We start from the raw sequence: 14,322 nt of genomic DNA on the forward strand, positions 1-14,322 counted from the left end.
GATGGGGATATCCCCATCTCCTCAAACCGCGTTACTTGCCAATGCAGATCCGAAGGCCACACCTTTTCCGTCTTATACCCGTGTTCCAACATCTTATGCACAAAGGTAGCGAAGCCCTTGTTCCCCCTGTCTGCGTAGACGATGACAAAGTCCTCAACGGGCTCAGCGCCGTTGTAGTAGTCCGGCATCGCAGTGACACTTGCAGCCTGCATCGCCATCATGTCTATCCGCCGCCCTCTCCTTCGCATTATGCCTTTCAACAACCTACGCGCGCGTTTCTTGTCAAACCCGGGGTGGGGCACACTCTGCAAAACGCGGTTGAAAGACGCAGGGTTCCTCGAAGGATCCAAGCGATTCTTCTTCCCCAACCTGCGCACGTCACCAATCGGTCGACTTGCCCTTCCGCTCTTCTGCTCGTCGTGAGCTTCACGGACAGTCCCCAATTGAAGCCGACGAGCAGGTCCACCAGGCATATCTCGAGCTGGAGAACGTCTTCTCCCGCGGTGGTCCCGTGATGATTGAGAGTCATCCTCACCGGTTGATGAATCCGAGGACAGTTCCATACCTCGCCTTATTTTCCTTCCCCTTTTCTTACCTCCGCATCGCGATGTTTTCTTTCGACGCGGCGGAGATTTATCCTCACTGCTGCTTTCTCGCTCGCGTCTCTTCCTCCGTCTATCTTTCTTTCGACGGTGGTTACGCCACCTCCGCGAGTTTTCATCGCTACTGTCGCAGTCCGAAGACGAGGTGGAATCACTATCATCCTGTTTGCTCTTCTTCATGCGCCCCTTTCGCTTCTTCCTCTTCCCCTTCGCCTTACGTACTGCCCCCGCATTACCCTCATCTCTTATCGGCGGGGCCGTCTCCGTCCGTGCGGGTTCACCTCCCCCTTTTGTTTGTGGTAGGGGAGGCAAACGAGACGGGGTCAGCTTCCCGCCTTGAGGCAACTAGTTCCCATGTCGTGGTGGTGTTTGCGGGCGCGGAGGGAAAAACGGAGGCTCAAGTCCGCTTCGGTCAGGACTGCGGTAGTTCCCTGGAGGACCAAAGTTGTCGCCACGGAATTACCCTGACCACCACCATGAATGTTATCATTGAACCGAACAGTAGGTCCCCGATTGTAATTATCACTTTCCGGGAACCTCGGCTGCACGTTTCTCCACCACCCTCTACGCCCACGTGGAGAGGGAGGACTTCGGTTCTGAAATAGTGGTGGATGCGACCGACAGAACAAAGACGGTCGGCCTAGAAATCCACGTCCGTCCAACTGCGGCTCTTCTTGGGCCCAGGATGATCCACGGGGAGGACCATTGAATTCTCTAGGACCCATCCTCGGTGAATCGCGATTGTTCCCCCATCCCCCATCCCCCCGTTCTCTTCCACTTCCCCTTCCCCAATTCCCTCTTCCTTTTCCTCTTACAATTCCCCTTCCCGACTCTCCTCGTCCCAATCCCAATCTCCACGTCCTCTTCCCCCGGCAAAGCCTCTTCTTTGCAAACCACCTCGTCCACCTCTTCCCGACCCACCGCCACTGCCACGCGGCCCAGTTCTTCCTTTAGTCCTGCCGCGACTGCGACCACGCCAGGCTGGTCGGTCATTCTCAGGTTGGCCGCGATTAAATCCGCTGTGTGCAGGAGGTTGTGGTAGAGGATTCGGGTACGAGATGCTGGCGGTAACATGCTTTGGAATCGCCGTAGTTCTGCCGCCGCAAAGCAACCGCTCACGTCTCTCGTCAATCTTCATGCCGTTAAAATCAGCATGCTCCTGTTCCCTGCGCCCTTTTGACTCCGCATTGCGTCGAAGTTGTTCTCGTCGCGCCGCCCAGTTCTGCTGGCACAGTTCTATTACTCTCGACCCCTGTTCCGCGTTACGACGCTGTTGTAAGTCGTACCAATCTTCAGCCTGAGTAGCGGGAGCCTGAGTCGCGGGGACCTGAGTCGCGGGGGCCTCAATCGCGGGGGTAAGCTCAGCGGCCACACACCCCTTTTTAGAACATGTGTTCGCTTCTTTCTCCTTTGTAGATGAAGAAGGCGCTCCTTTGTCATTAGCCGTAGATTAAGGTCTTGGGGCCGGCTGGAAAGGAGTCTTGGCTGGCGAAAAGACATATTTCCGGGTTCTCAAACGGGAAATTCGTACCTGGTCCTCTTTCCGTTCCCACTCTTTGCCGTTGGGTGATGGTTTTTGCGGCTTTGTATCGCGTTCGGGCTGAGCTGGCGGAAGTGGTACAGGGTGTGATTCTGGAGAGGATCCGCCGTCCAGGAGCTCACGAGAACTGCAGACTTCTTGGATGACTTCGTTGTCCGCATCACTCCCTGTTGTTTTCCTGTGTCCGATCTGCAAGCTGATCACCTCTTCTTCGTTGAAATCACCCGGGGACGCACTCTGCGAGGCACCACTGTCCTGTTTGGAAGTACCTCGAGAGGCGTGGGAAGTACGGTTCGTGTCGTTGTGTGGGGAGGGCGATTCGTGTTGGGGGATGGGATGTGCTGTCGGTGGAATTCTGAGAAAGGATCGGCTGTCGCATCGATGAGTGTGTACGTGGCTGGGTTGAATGGAAGCAGAACGTGAATGGACGCCGGCAGCAATATTTATCCCGAAATGTTCAAAACTTTCACACCGATGTTTCGACAAATCATTTGTACATTAAATGGAAAGTGTTTACTGCGTCGTCCACCCACACAGGGAATTTGGGCAAAAAACTGAAATGATAAATTTATTCGAAAAACAAAAATTGGGGCAAATAACCAAATCGCCGGGTACACCCATGATTTCATTCCTCGCCTCAGTTGCGCAGCGATCCGCGCCCATTTCAAAAAGCCGCCAATTTGTGTTCGTTTCAATGAGCTAATGGTTACAGCATGAATCATTATTTTATTCCCAGTTATGCATACGTGTAATGCTTGTCTATTCCCATGTTGACCGTGTTTCAAGTTTTTGTTTGGTTCCAACACGAACCCTTGATTGCGACCCTGTTTTGGTCGTTTCCTTGGTTGGTGGGCGTGTGCAGCAGGTACCCCCGTAAACAGGGTCATTCTGGGGGCCTTGCTGTGTTCCCTGCGCCGTGGCGCGTGTCGGTATTGTAGCCAATAGGAGTAAAGCATTTGCAACCAATGGGCGACCAGCGCCCTTCGTGACCTTATTTTTTGGGCCAAAGTGGGGCACCCCCTTCCAAATGAGCTGCAAACGAAGGGGTGGGGCCCCCGCCATTTCATTGGCTATCAACCGGGGCACCCCCCCCCACAACAATTTATTTATGAAAGCCATTCTACCCTTTCTACCCGACGGTAGAATGTCACTATACCTCTGGTTGCGCCAAAACTGGCTTACTGTTCTACTGTGTCCCTCGCGGCGTACTGTCCTTATAATTACAGTGCGACGGTAATTTGATTTTTATACAGAAGTCACTGTATACGTTTTAAACTATAAAAAAGAATGCAGGTTCGTAATACGCTTGCTCTGCGCTTTCATTTGAGCTACTGTTCAGTATCATATCTTTTGTATTCACGTGAAAGCTTAAGGTTTTGGGGGTGTCCCTATACTTTCAGTGCGCACTGTACAGTCGACCCTACGCATTAGTGCCGCCCCGTGTAAAGACTAATAATACGGCACTAATTCGGAGCGGCACAATCAGATGGCAGAACCACTACCCGGCCAGAACTCTGTTATTAGAGTCTGCTGTTGTTGCCTTTGACCACCCTGTCTCTCATGCCTAGCTTCTAGAAAAGGTTGGTTTGCGGACCTCAAGTGCGATAAGGCATTGCTCACATCGCACTCCACACCCAGACTCTCCAAAGACCCAAACAACCTTGTTAGCACTACAGCACTCGGTACGACCCGCCTCTCCGTAATTTCACACTCGTCTTCTGGCACACAATCATCCATCATAGCATCACTGGCAGACTGATTCTGTAGCTCTCCACTAAACTTTTTATTCCGAGCGTTGTAGCGGTGTTGGTCACAATTTGTTGGAGTGAAGGAAGAGAGCGTTTGATGTTTCGGATGGTTCGCTCTGAAATTTTGAACTGACGCATAACTGTGGTATTCGCATTCCCGACCTGCAGCAAATGCCCAACCTCGATTTTCTGTGCAATCGTAAGGCGCGTACGCTTCGCTTTGGCGATCTTTTCAGGAATCATGTTAGGGTCTTTGAGTGAGGTGCCATCACCAATTGAGCTGAGGCGCATGAGGAGTGGGCGATGACGTCATGCATGACACGTGGCAGAACCTGTGTCTGCCCGTTTTGGCGGCACTAATTCGAGGGTGGCAATAATAAAAGCGGCACTATTGCGCGTCCCCCCTCTGTCAGCCTTTGCTTCTACCGTACCCTGGCTCGCCACGTGTCCTGCCTCCTCCCCCGCTCTCCCTTCCCCGAATCACAACGCCGTTGCATCTCCCCTCCCTGCAAGCCCCTCCTTTGATCTGCACCAACCCCGCCGCCATGCCCGCCTTCGTCCCGCCGCTGCCCCCGCCCTTCTCCCTCCTGCGCGCCTCGCTTCCCGCCCGCCCGCCCTTCCGCCTCTTCTCGCGCCCCATGAGGTACGCCATCCTGCTCCTGCTCCCGCTCCTTCTCGTCGCTAAAAGGTCCGCGCCCACGCTCCCCCGCCTGCCCTCCGCCCCCGCACTCGCATCCTAACTCTCCGCACAGCTCCTCTCCCGTCCCCTCCGCCGCCCAGCCCTCCGCCGCCCAGCCCGCCTTTGTCTCGGCCTTCGCCACGGCGCCGTCCGCCACCGTCGCCGACGCGCTCGCCACCGCCATCGTCGAGCACAGGCTCGCCGCGTGCGTCAACGTCATCCCCAACATCTCCAGCACCTACTGGTGGGACGGAAAGGTCCAGCGCGAGCAGGAGGTCCTGCTCATGATCAAGACCCGGGCGGAGCTCGTCGAACAGCTTGTGCAACTCGTCAAGGACAACCATCCCTACGACGTGCCGGAGCTCATCGTGCACGCCATCGATGCAGGCAATCCGGACTACCTCACGTGGATTGCTGCATCTACCAAGGCCCCGAGTTCGTAACCCGGACGCTAGGTCGGGGGGGGGGCAGGAGCGGGGGTGGAAAGGAAAGGGCGGGGAGCGGGGAGCAGGGAGCATGTTAGGGGAGCAGAGTTTCTCACCAATCGGACCAACAATTCGTCTCATAACAGGAGCTCTTTTGGAGGTGAGGGTAAGTCTGGAAACGGAGTGTCTTCGCGAGATGATGGGCATGGTACCCCTCAGTCGGGAAATCCGAGGCCATTCGACAACTCCACTCCGCAGTCTTTAGCGACAAGAACGAGAATATTTGGTGGGCCTGTTAACATTTACTTACCGAAACGCCGTGTGTGCACATCTATTGCTTTAATCCTACCGAAAGAGTGGTGCACAGCTCATCGTCATCGCCTCCTTCACGGCTCCACCGGATTCTCGTCGCGCAGCAGCCCTTTTCCGCGGGAGATGCCCTTGCGTAAAGGGCCTAGCTTACCCCTTGAGCCCCGATCAATTCGCGAGTCATACAGTCACCACCCACTCAACCAGCTCGCTGTTGTATACTATCGCCCTCGAGGGTACCCGCGCTCTCCGTTACCTATCTACCTAAGACCCTATATATAGCATATTTGTGGTAGATAGGTAACGGAGGGCGCGGGTATATACTGTGGTCAGCCATGCAGCCTGCACCTTCCTCCTCCTGTAATAATAATATAATAATAATAATTTCAACAAAAGAAATGCATGCAAACAGATGATTTGTACGTGCAAAAATACCTTCTCACGCCACCGCCCTATCTCTCGCCTCCCCATCACCTACCGAGTGGTACCTCACTCTACTGCCTTCGCACAACTTTTTGATAGGCTCTGTACTACTGTTTGCTATACAATCGATGGTATCAACCGTTCATCCCTCCCGCTCTTTTTTATTTACAACAGAGCTAAGACCCCCCGCTCAGCCTCCCTCGCACAGTGGAAAGAGGAACCGCCCACAGCGCTTGCCGCAGTGGCAATGCGCGACTAACACCTCGAGTCTCACAGTTACAAGCTGGCCTCATGGAAACTTTCTTCATAAAAACGCCGTCTACTTCTCTCAAACCCTCCTCTCCCCATGTGTTGATTGCTTTCTTAAGTAATCAACATGTAAGTGCGCGACAGTCGCTGAAGGTACTGATTTGGATCTGCGGCAACATACACGACGACCCGTTTCGGTACACGGAAGGTAAACTCCACACTTGCTTGAGTTCCACTTCTATCCGCACACAGCACAATGCCAGCCCCGTTTTTCTGCTTTGTGCTCCCTTGCAGTAGTCGGCAAAAGAAAAACCTCAATGTTTTCTGAAGCCAACATACATTTATCAATAAGATGTTGTACTTCCGGAAAAGACTCACATCGGTGCGGCGGTATATACAGTATACTGTAGAGTACTGGCTTGTGTACTGCATGAAGGAATCCCCTTGTGCCGTATGTGCAGTCTGTCGCCGCACCCAACAGGACAAGCTGTATTGACAAACACACTGTTTGTACAGTTACAGTGAAGATAATCGCACTTTATCGCAACCTATTTTTACTTCGCATCCACAGATGATAACCGGAACCAGTGTACTGTATCATACGACAATGATTAAATCGTAACCGCAGCGCCCGATCATGAGACTATGATTTAGAGGCATTGCAAAAAATGTCTGTGGACAAGGACTGGTCTCGGACATGTTGGTCTGCATTTCCTTTTCATATTGCTTTACATAAACAGAAGATCTTGACTACTTTCCCGTGACTCAGCAACTCCCCATCGGCTACGCAGGTTCCATCCCGCGAAATTCTAAATTCACGCCGTTCTTTCGGTGTAAATCGGCTGACGCGAAGCGCTGTATCCATTTTAAAGAGTTACTCGATTTCCTTCATACTGTGCATGAAAAATACGTATATCTATTAATGTCTCTGAAGACGATGCATCTTAGAAAACTTAAACAGCATCTTCCACGAGTTGTGCTTTTAGATTCCGTCGGTCATTCTATTCTTCGAACAAGGGTCTTGCGCTTTGGAGACCTACCAGCATTACAGCTTCGATTAAGTACGCATCCTTCGGGAAACACTACAGTATCCCGTTGAAGGTCAATTTCTAGTGCCCGTGGCAACTTGTATTTCGAAAACTGGTTGCAGAAAGTCTGATTGTAGTGCTTACCGATCGCATAGTAACTTTCTGTACATATGTCTCCTATCACTGATTGAGAAATGGGGCGTGAAGGCCTTCGTGCGTTACAGTGAAATGTCGAGACTCGGTGCCGCCAGCAACATAGTAGCAAATGAATTATTCGTAATGTTACTCTTTTTTCACAATACACCCTACCCAGGGTACACCGGGCATCTACAAGCAGCACCATACATTGCAGCACAGTACCTTCAATTTTGTGAGTTTTTCTTTGTCAGCAACGGTGCCCAAAATGCTACTGGCAAAAATATCAGCCCAATACCGGGATAACGCTATAACAATACCCTTTCCACTCAAAAGTTGGGTTTAAAGACTATCGAGTCTTTTGTTCCTTCCCATTAAAAAAGAGCACAAGCGCTCTTCGCTTTTAAATATTCAATACCATAAGCGATTGCCAAAGTATTGTTGAAACCCATGTGGGCACATGAACGTTTGTTGTCGTTGATGGCAAAATAGAGCAGCTCGCAAACTCACACAAAACATACAACATGCACTGGCGAACGTTTCTGAACTGGTTGTACAGCACTGATATATTTACACATGCTGTACCCAAGGGTACTGTATTTGCCTCTCCTTGTCTCGACGCCAACATCTGTGCTGGTGTCAATCAAAAATTACCTCAAACGCAATAAATTACACTGGTGGAGCCTGCTGCAAGTCTCGATAGCTACGTTTCTCGCAGGAAGGTCGCATTCATGCAAAGACTTGACCAATCCAGGCTTTGCCGTAGGATGCGAATGTCACAGATCTCAGAGTCCCAATTAGACGGACTCTACATCAAGCCCGCACTCTCAGACGACACTAAATAGAATTGACTATCTCGAGCTTTCAGAGTGCTTTCAAACTCATATGCCGTGTTGCGAAATACCACCAAACATTTTATTATTATGGAGCTTGTTGTCTCTAAATATTAATTAAAATTTCTCACAATTACATAGCTTTTATTTGGAGCATTACATTAAATTTCACTTTTCTCCAGACGAGACCGAGGATCACGCCGGTCAGAGTATTTCCGATAACAATAATTACTGACATGGCAGGACTGTGCCCCGAAACATGTAGACTACATGTTTACCCATTTACTCAAGTTTTTGTTCTTGTCTTAGATTGAAATGACTTAACTCGCCCTCGCTCACTGAAAATCGTTTATTCAAAAAGTCATATCACATGCATTCGTAGATAATAATAACAAAAAGAAGGTCTTAACTATTTTCATTCAAAGTAATGACGGAACAAGAAAAAAATGGAAGTCAAATATAGAAGGATGGAGAGAGATGAAAATATAAAATGAAGGAGTCTCCAGTGCGGTCTCCTTATTCAGAGTACAATGAACTCTACCTTCTTCCACAATTCTTAACACAACATTACTTAATCAGAAGAATAATAGGATTAATAGATTCGCCTCCGAGTGCTATAGACACATGGACGCGGCTCCACTTTCTCCCTTCTTTTGATAATTTTCTTTCAGTTCAGACCAACTCGCTTCTCCCCATGTTGAGAGCTGACTAGCTTGCTATTGTCAACCTTTTATAATTGGCGTCATGTTGTTAGGTATTCTGATCAGAACCTGTGGCACCTCGATTGTTTATGCTACCGCAATCTGACCTTATTGGATTTCTAGAGCAAGAGAGGCTTCCCTCGCCCAAATGCGAAAAGTGGAGACAAACTATGCTTTGAGTTCTGCCGCCAATGAGCCTACGCCATCCTGCAGCACTACGACATTTTTCCACATGTCGACATTTGTTGACGGCGACCTTGTCCTCAGGTGTAAAACCACTACTCTACTATTTTTTGTTGTATTTCAGTTGCAATCGTCAGATTTGTCACTGAAAAAAGTCCCAGCCGCGAGAAGAATATGTAAACAAATAGCAGTGCATGGACGAGAAATACTTTCATGTAATTGCGCATCCAGAAAATAAGAATGGATGCCGTAGATGTGGATCTACGTTGTTCTCTACCCTTTTCCAGATAAACTGAGTCTCTGGAACACGGCAATTGTTTCACGGAACGCACACATGTTTGCGATTTCAGCGTTGAAATAATCTTTTGCCATTGGGCAAATACTTTCCACAGCATCTGACCCTACTCATGTTTTTCCTATGAGGCGGGCTTTCAGAGTATGAGAAGATATCTATTTGGCCTATATTATTTTCTGGACGAGAGAAGCAGTTTCTCTCATCTCTTGACGAGATTTGCCTTTTCGATTTTCTTGGGGCGTTGAACTTGCTGCTCAAATTCCGTCAAGTGTGCCGAGACCTCTTGGCCCGATACTGTAAATATCCCCCAACAAAGAAACAAGCAGAGTCTCTCAAAATCTTATAATTGTATCTTCGATACCATCTCACGAGTCCGAAGTTTTAGAACTGGTTTTAGAAGGTTTGCGAAAGGTGCTGATTTAAAAGATTAATTCCAGCATTCTTGCGAAACGAGTTTTTAGTAATAATACATTCAACGCTCAAAGCCACTAGAACTATGTAGAACCCACCAATGCACACAGCTGCTGAGCGTTAGATACATTCAATGACAATATTTTCTATAAAACCAACCTTTCGTTACTATTGCCTGATCAGACAAGAATAGAATTCCTGCTACATTTCGGTTAAGTGGAACACTTACTAGTCCATGGATCCAAGGGTAATTTCTTCTGCCTGATGAACGATGGACGGCTGCGACATCTTCGCTACACGAAATATTCTCCAAAAAGTCAAGAAGATAAAGAAAAAGGTAACTTTTATGGAGGGAGTCATATTTGCGATAATGCCATTTGAAGTTAGTTGTGAAAGAAACTGACAGCACTTTGAGATAAAAGTTTTGGTCTTACAACAGATTCGCGATTAAAATTTAGTTTCCTGATATTATCCTACAGATTGCACAGCTGAAAGAGAGAGAGAATATTTGCATCTCAGCAGTACGACGGAATTCTGACCGTCGATACAAAAAGGATGCAGTTAGGTGTTATCCTATTTCTAAGTTATTTCTGCTACTCTCAAGAAGTGAAAGGAACACATATTTCCATGTTCGTACTTCCAAGGTATTTGTTTTGCAAATATTTTGTCGGGGACAGACGATGGCCACTAGTACCGTGCAGAGAGGCTCAAGAGTTACAGGAAGAGTGGTGTTAGTATTGCAGTGAAAATCATTTGCTATCGACATCATGCAATATGCTGTTCCGCAACTTTTGAGATGCGGTTATAGCCTATGTAGAGTAGGCATATACGATGACTGTGTTCACTCTGCCTTCTCTCATGATGTGGAAGGAGGATGGTAGGCTTTGTCCATTCTGGAAGTAGATAGCCCACCCTTCAATATGAGAAATGCGGCATTTTCGGGTGAGATTATTGTGGTCAGCTATGAGGTATGGTCGCTGGATCTTCAAGGCTACCTCTACACAATAAACTGTAGCACATGTTTTCTTCATATCAATGCTACGCGGACATTGACAGTGTGCCATAAACTTCTGGTGCATAAAAAAATAGCATCGGCAAACGCTGGGGCGAAAAGGGTAAGCGCATAAAGAAGTTAATACTGCAGCTTGTTGAAACCTGCTTGCGTTTGTGTAAATTACACTGTAGTTCGTATGGTAACAATAGTGAACTGTAGGAACACGACTCGCTCACGAGGTCGAGACAGCATACCCTTTATCCAGATCTATATCCTTGACGGTGATACTGTACGTAAAATAATGTTGCCGATACGTCGATCTCCCCTATCTTGTCATTCAATCCAGACACTGATGCAAGATTCTAGGAAGACAGCGCATATAACAGGTGCATGAAGAACGCAATATGCAAGATGCAATTGGATAATACATCTTCACTACTCAAAACGGGAGCTGCGATTGAGCACGCTAACAGTCCAACTCCAGCACCAGTCACCAAAATCGTTGAATCATAGTGGTTCGCTCACTGGATGAGCTCAATTGATTACTATCAAACCTTACGACTAAATTTGGAACGACACTCCCGCTCGGCCATCGCGCTTGAGAGTGAAGATCAGTTCTGGCGAGGGTTCAGCGACCACAATTTTGTCATAGATGGACGCACAGTCGAGCCCCGTCTATTCCATTTCATCGATCTGTCATCTCTTGCTCGAAAAGGAAGCTCATAGATGGCCCTGGCAACACTCGTGATCCCTGCTGGTGAGGCGGGCCATACGGAGCCCCTTTTGTCTTATCGAAGGGCAAGTGCATATTTTGCAAGAAAAAAGTACTTTTGCATTCGCACAGGGAGACATGTTATTGCTGCTTCTTCGCAGCACCAAAACCAAGGTTCCAAGCGCCTAAAAATGCCTTTGCGCGATATTACGTCCTACACCAGGTACGCAACAAGGCGACATCCAACTGATTTCATGCGTAATTGCAGCTCGATTGTTAGATGTTGTCACAGTCCAGAGGTCAGGTGTATTTGTTTGCCAAAGGCCATTTTTGGGAAAAATTTCGCCCTGTGTACAGTCGTTGGTTGGTCTGCGAATTTTCGAACCACCTAATATATGCTCCAGCGCGGTGTCCGAATCAAAGTGACCTCGACAATATGCAACTTGCTTCTCCTGAGACAGAACTGGGATGGATTTTGGTCAAGCATCACCATTTCGTGATGGAACACCACGTCTCATCTTACTTGTTCAAGAACAGTAAGCGACACGTTCATAGCAGGAGCATTCTTTACGCGCTCCGGTGAGGATAATAGAAGACCCGATTATTGGTCCTTTTGTATCACTGTCTTGCTTTGATGACCATACTTCCGAACTCACAAGACGGTTAGACCTTTCGGCTCGAGGTCAACGAGACATGTGACCTTGATAAAAGATGTTGTCAGGAACGATAATAACCGCCGCCTCAATATTTCTCCTCAGGAATAACGTTCTCGCAGGAAGCAAGTGAGTGACATACAACACTACGTCGGGAATTCATTTCTCTGCTATACTTAATAAAGAAGCCTCGGTTCCGAAATTTGGAGAGTGAGAGAAGCAAGCCCAACCAGCGTTTTCCGATACCTTGATGCCCAGCATCCTCAATTGAAGACCATAACCTATTCTCTTGCGTTGTTCCGTTTCTAAATTGTTTCAGTTCAACTGTATTGACAGGGCTCGATCACATCACGTCCCGCCCCGTGTTGACAATTTGTGATCTTTGAGAGGACGTGTATCGTTTTCTGCGCCACAAGCATGGCTCCCTTAAACTCTCCCCAAGGCCTCAGACAGGAAACCGGGCGGCTCAAGAGAACATCGAGGGCGGCATCATCGTCGAGAAGGTCTTTCGAAAATACGCAGTCCTCTCCATCGCCAAAAGAGCCCTCATCCCCAGTATCCCAGAAGCGGAAGATCAAGCAGGGAGAATCTCCTAAGAGAAAGGGAAAACCAGGAAACTCATCAAAGCAGTCATTCACACTCCCCAGCAATGACAATTTGGGAATACAGAAACAAAGTGGAAGTGGAAAGAGTGGCACACGTAAACCGAAAGTGATGACATATCCAAGAGCACGAATGAATGCGCCGTTCGATGCCACACATGGGACTGGGTCTTCGTCCAACTCTTCAGGAATTCGTGTGAGTAAGTACTCTCGCGAACCAGTCGGAGGTGCAGGGCATTCAATGCGAATGACCCAAGGCCAAGGCACCCTTCCGACACAGTTTGACAAAGTATCGCTGGAGAACCCCAAACCGAAAAAGACAGATGTTAGTTCTGCAGGGCAGACTGCATGATACTTGGGAATTTTACGGTATGACGCAGTTGTAATGAAAGGGAGTGGCACAAGTTTAGTGGACTAGACTTGATGTTGCGTAGTAGCTGACTGCAAAAATGCCTTGGTGCTGGTTCAGTTAGTGCCTTCGAAAGAGAGAGTACTTGGTTGCGTTACGGTTCTATTAAGAATCAAATCTCCTCCTTAAGTCGCATAGTATTAATCCTCCCTGCGAAGGTCCTATACTGCAGCGCAGAGGTTTGGAAAGTTAGAGGTCTGCAAATTTAAACCAATTGTTACGCTTATGCGGTGGGGAAATAAAAGTCTTCTCATTAGTCAAATAGATGAAGCTGTGTGGGATGAGGTATTTCACATGCACAATGCGGTAATGTGCGTTTTCGCAACAACATCGCGTCAGCAGGATGGTTCCCTATGTCAAAAAATCCGCGAAAAGGCATTTGCGATATGTCCAAACTGTGGCGGTTGAACTGCTTTTTTGAGACGTTGTAGAACCATAACTTTGACAGGTTGTGAAGGTATTAAATACCCAAGGCGTACTTGGTCCGAATACGTTCTTTGACATCTTCCAAACACTACCTTTCCGGGGTTAAAAGCAGCTGATGTTGAGACCAACCTCTGCCGCTCCAAGTTCGATTCTGCGAAACCCATTCCATGATTCTCCCAATTACGTCTTTGTCTATATATCGTCAAAAAAGAAACAAAGCAGGCCCAAGTGTGATGCAGGCAATAGTCTGAGGTATTTGGTCGCCAAAACGTGTGGAAGGACTGCGAATAGATCCATAAGTCACTTACATATGTTCTGTCCTCGTCTGATGCTGATGGGCAGAGTGTTCCTTCCATACCGATAGCGGAACAAAATCACATAGCCGAGATAAAAACGGATAAATCAGAACGGTTATAGATTTATTAAATACGTAAACATCCATGGATACTCTAAATATAATTTTTACGAATTTGATCGAACAGTGGTTTGCACCCTTGTAACTAACTGACGTGATGCTTTTCATTGAAAATAGAGCTGTGCTCTCTCCATTCTTTGGAATCCGCCTTGCACTGACCGTCCTGTTCTGATTGAAAGAAGAATGACAGAACGGCGAAGATCTGGATTGATTGTATTTGAAACTAACGCTGTACAAGGAGCAGATCTTCGTTCGGTTGCATTATTTGTTTTTCACATGTAACGAGAACTCCAGTAAGAGGTGACATCTCTGCCTTGTTTCTGGAGGGACGATGTGTGACATAAGTATGTCATTGCTGCAGTGTCTGTGCAAGTCAAAGGTAGGCGGCTTGGTCGACATGTTCGGGGTATTTCTTCAGCACCCTCAAGGATATACAGTATTTTCTACCAACAGCATGGATACGTTTATAGCTTTTTAACAGATAAACCGAAAAAATGACACTGTTCATCATACTACACGTGAAATTACACATCTTGCGAATTATCCCTGT

This window comes from Chondrus crispus, genomic scaffold (genome assembly GCF_000350225.1).
Source record: "Chondrus crispus Stackhouse genomic scaffold, scaffold_374, whole genome shotgun sequence".
In the NCBI taxonomy this organism is placed as follows: domain Eukaryota; phylum Rhodophyta; class Florideophyceae; order Gigartinales; family Gigartinaceae; genus Chondrus; species Chondrus crispus.